Source organism: Cricetulus griseus, chromosome 2 (assembly GCF_003668045.3).
Source record: "Cricetulus griseus strain 17A/GY chromosome 2, alternate assembly CriGri-PICRH-1.0, whole genome shotgun sequence".
NCBI lineage: Eukaryota > Metazoa > Chordata > Mammalia > Rodentia > Cricetidae > Cricetulus > Cricetulus griseus.
The window spans coordinates 337,675,546-337,680,864 of record NC_048595.1 but is presented as its reverse complement, the minus strand read 5'-3'; positions in this window follow the sequence as shown (position 1 = coordinate 337,680,864).

The window sequence follows — 5,319 nt, the reverse complement described above, 5'->3', positions numbered from 1 at the left end:
TGGTGGGGTGTCCTTCCATGATACTGATGGCTGATTGACCAGAGCAGTGGTTGATGAAGGTTGGAGTTTCTGGAATTGAGGCAACAGTGAATTCTTCCACACAGTTCTCCATGGTGTGTGAACTTTACCACAAAACTTCTTTCAAGATTGGAATCAGTCCTCTTAGGCCGCATCAGTGCTCTATAAGTGAGTTTGTGTTAAATGCTGAATCTGCTGTTTTACTTAACAATATAGGGAATAGAATGGCAGCTCAATAAAGCACTTTCCTCCTGGAATTTTGTCACAGCCAACGGAAAACTAACTGATACACCTGACTCAATCTAAACTTTCATTGTTAATACCTTAATGTACAGCATGATCAGCTTAGAAAACCGGTAAGAACACTAATTATTGGTGTGTGTATGGGTGTGTGTGTGTGTGTGTGTGTGTGTGTGTGTGTGTGTGTGTTCGTGTGTGTGCACACCTACAACCTGCTGAGTTCACTTGGTGTTGCTTGGCTCTTTCTATGCTTAGAGCTGACCACTTGTGAATAGATCACCTATCAGGAATCTCATCCATGGAGAAGACTGATTCTCCCTCTCTCAGTAGCCATTAACTACCCGTAGCTCTTCATCTACAAGTGGGGCCTCATGAGTTTTTCTCCATCTACATTGGTGTGTCACCTGGCTTTGTCATTATGCAGGTTTTTTGAGGTGACCATACTGTTGAGATTTCATGGGTGCAGCTTCCCTGTCATATACAAGACACTATCTCATAGCAGACATCCTGACCCTCTGGGTCTTACAGATTTTCTGCTGCCTCTTCTCCAATGTTTCTCGAGACTTAACTCTGGGGGTTGTGTTGTAGATGTACCATTTAGGATTGAACACACGACAGTCTGTTGTTCTCTACATTTTGAGCAGTTGTAGGTCTCTGTAATAGTCCCCATTTGCTTCAAAAAGAAGCTTCTTTTATGAGGAGCAAGGGCAACACTTATCTGTGGATGTAAGTGTTTAGAATGTAGTTAGGAATTATACTGGTTTAGGAGGAAGAGGTAGGCGAATCTCTGTGAGTTCAAGGCCCAGACTGATCTACAAAGCAAGTTCCAGGACAGCCAGGACTGTTATGTGGAAAAGCCCTCTCTCAGAAAAAAATGAAGGAGGAGGAGGAGGAGGGAAAGAAAGAAAGAAAGAAAGAAAGAAAGAAAGAAAGAAAGAAAGAAAGAAAGAAAGAAAGAAAGGAAAGAAAGGGAAAAGGAAGGAGGGAAGGAGCCAGGGAGGGGAGGGAGGGAAGGAATGAGGGAGGGGAGGGAGGGAAGGAGCGAGGGAGGGGAGGGAGGGAAGGAGGGAGATGGTACTAATAGGCTCTCCTATAGGACCCATGCTCTCCCCAGCATGAGTAGTTGGCCAGGTTTACAGTATAGTGTGAATTCCCTCCTGTTGAGCAGAAGTTAAATCAGACAGTTGTTTTCCCCAGTGTACACTATTGGTGATGCCTTCTCTGCCTGGTCATTTTCCTGGTTTATAGGCTTTAGAGCTGGGTAGAATTTTTGATTCCTCATCTTCTTTGGCAGTTTGTATAACACTTTCAGATCTATGAGAAATAGTTCCCAGAGAGGAGATTTACAGGCGCATTAGAGCTAAATTTCTTCAAGTCCTAGTATCTTCAGTATTAGAGCCTTACCTTCAAGTTCTGGGCAACCTATGCATAGGCAATAGCCTATATTTAGGGAGAGTCTCTTAGACTCCTCTGACCCACAACTAGAAGGGATGTTTCCTATGTCTGACACAGGGGATTTTGTCAGTCTCTGTCACTTGGGTGGAACATAATCACCCCAAATTGTGTAAATCCATTTTAAATATATATATATTAAACATATATATATATATATAGTTTATACACAGTTATATGTACATACATCTGTGTATACTATATATGTAATTTTAAGTACACATAAAATAATGATAAACATGTAAAGATTCCCAATAGCTATTTATTTTTACTATTTCTATGTGTTGGTACTAATGCTAATGAAGCCTTACCTGAGCAACGGTGAGGACCATCCTCTCCACTTGGATTCAAATCTCACACTATATCATACCACCTTTCAAATAATGAAATATGAATAATCATATTATCATTTACATGTCTCTGCTTGACAAAATTTTAATCCTATAGAAAATTTAAATTAATGAAAGTAAATCTTGTATTTCTCATTCAAAAAACTTCACAGCTAGCATATTTTCAACTACTATTAGACAACATTGGAAATTATAATTTTTGAACACTTGAAGCAAGAAACCCAATCATCTTTTAAGTGCATAGATTCACTTAATTGGTACAACAACCTTAATGGGTAGAAACCTTTATTATTCATAGTATACAGATAAAAAACTGAGATGTACAAAAAAATAAAATAAGAACTTACCCAAGACACCTAAAGAGCTGAGCGAGAACCTACCTAAGAGTCCGTGCCCTGAAGCCATAAGCCAAGTAAAACAAATCATAGATGAGGAACTGTATCTATTAACTGAATCTGGCACTTTAAAGGGCCTATAAATCATAGGGATGTATATGGGTTATTATTTATGCATTTGCGCCGACTTAAGTAAATCAAGCATAACTGGTTTATTCGTGACATAGCAAAACAGTGATTAATCTGGCAGTCGCTGAATGTTAACCCACGGTCTAAGAAACATGAAAGCACCTAGGAAGCAGTAAATGGTGAAGGGACCTAGGATGGCCCATGGCTGCAGGACAGGGTGCAGACCGGCCCCAAAACGGCGGACCCATAGTTGAGGGAACCTGCTTCCCACCCGGAAGAAGACAGCAATCTGGAACGGACCAACCACCGGCGCCCAGGGGACCTGGCGGAGACTGGAAGGTGCGCTGTGGCAGGTACGTTCCAAGATCTTCTTGGGAGATTCGAACTCCAGTTTCCATAGATTCTTTTCCTTACACCTCTTCGAAGTGTCCTGGATTCCTACCGATTTTGTCCCATCCGCTTCTCTCCCACCCGTGGCCCTCGCCCCCACCCCTGCGTGTCTGTTGGGCCCTGAGGACACTGGGATGCCATGGCGGGCCTTAGCCACAAGCTCTGAGAGCGAATTCTTGGAGTGTTCAGAAGAAAGAAGCAGCAGCGACCTTGAGTCCCGCCCCGCTCCTGACACCTGCATGGACTGGCCAGGGCTAGAAAGCAAGCCCCGGAACACAAGTCAAAAAAGGAAATGGAGCTACTGCTGGCCTGTGGACTTGGTGGAGGCCGAGCCTTGAAATTCAGAAATCAGTCTGCTCAATAGAGAAGTCACCAAGCACTGAATCACAGAATCCATCACAAGGTTTCACTCGGCAAAACCACATTTGTTGAAAGAATCTGGAGTTAGGAAATTGGGAGAAGAGGGCAATTGAGACATCTAGAAATAGCTGAGCAGTGGTGCTGCACAACTTTAATCCCCACACTCGAGAGGCAGAGGTAGGTAGGTCTCTGGAATTTCGAGGCCAGCCTACTCGTGAGTTCCAGGACTGCCAGGGCTACACAGAGAAACCCTGTCTCAAAGAAGAAAAAAAAAAAAAAAAAATCTAGAAAGGAATCTGACAGACGGGAAATAATAAGTAAGGTTTCCGTGTTCCATGATGGAGACTTCTACCCAGACCTCCACTGCCTGCCCTCCCCCCCCCTCCCCCGCCGCAACACACGCACACACAGCTTGTCAAGCAAATGCACTATGCACTTCCACTGAGGAACATCCTCGGGCATAGTTACAGGAGATATATGTTCTATGAATTAAAAAATGTAGGCGATTTAGGCTCAAATTCATTTAGTTCAAAAATCTATTTCTGAGACAGAACAAGTTTTTAAAAAGGATTTGAAACATTAGGGACTAAAGAAAAACTTATGGGAGAGGTTTTTAAATACTTCAGATTTTCCCTCTAGTTTAAGTAACAATATCAGCCTGTGCTTTTTTAACTTTATTCAACAAATAATTTAACTGCTTATCATGGGGGGCTCTATTATAATTATTTTTTATAATAAGGCCTCAGTTTTTACTAAGGAATTTTAAATATAATTTTACTCATGTGATACAGAATTGATAATATTCCACTAAACTGCAAGAACATAAAAATTCATATTTCAAAACCATTAAAAGCTGCTGGTATCCAAGTAATATAAAAAAAAAGAAAGTGGAATTTCTTTTTTCTTAACTTTTTTAGTTTATTTTTATTATTTATACATGTTCTGCCTGCTTATACACCTGCATGCCAGAAGAGGGCACCAGACGTCATTATAGATGGTTGTGAGCCAGCATGTGCTTTTTTTGGGAGTTGAACTCAGGACCTCTGGAAGAGCAGCCAGTGCTCTTAACTCTGAGACATCTCTCCAGCGCAGAAAGTGGAAATTCTTGATGAAGTAACATTAGGCAATGTCCAGTTTAACAATATGACCGACAAAAAAGATATTTTGAGTAACTGCTTCAGGAATTTTATTTACCATCCAATACATTGACTTGTGGTCTTTCCCCAAATCTAGAATACCTGAGTTTCAAGTTTGTATTTCACCCTTTTTTTTCTTACTTGAGAAAAGTCTAGTGACAAGTATTTCATACTTTGATATTGTATTAGTTTTGATCCTATTAAGACACCTTCCCAGTCCCACATTTAAATGCTGCCTGCATTCACTTTCTCCATCCTGTGTGAATGAGTTCACCTGTGGAATTCTGAAGCATTTTTATGATTGGCTCCATAAGCTTAAAATTGAAACTGTCTCTATTTCAGTTGTTAGCTGTTAGTAAAAATGAATCATATCCAAAAAAATGGAAAAGCATTAGAAATACAGAAACATTTTTGTGAGTACATTATTTTCTATGTATCATTTATTTATTAAACATGCTGCCAGACAAAATATGAAACATAAGCAAGCTAACAAAATATCTGTGACATAACAAACAAGCATGTTTAGCAAATTAAGTGAGAGTGCTTGCCTTTAAATCATGCCTCAGATTGCATAATGTATCAGATTATAAATCCTGCCAGGCTGATAGACAAAGAGATGAGTGTTAGGTGGTGGCATTATTAGATTTTCTTAAATATTAGAGGCAAATAATGTCTATACATGTCTACATAACCACACACATTTTAGGTATATTTAGAGAAAATTTGGCAGAGGTGGGTGTGGTAAAGAGTAAAGAAACAATGCTTTTGACAGCTGCTAACACAGAGTATACCAAAAGTTCTCCAAGTAAAATGGAGCTCAGAGGACAATTACTTTCATGTTTGAATGATGATCAATGTTGTGCTGCTTCAGGTATTCCTTAGTATTGTCTACTCTTCATTATTTCAGGC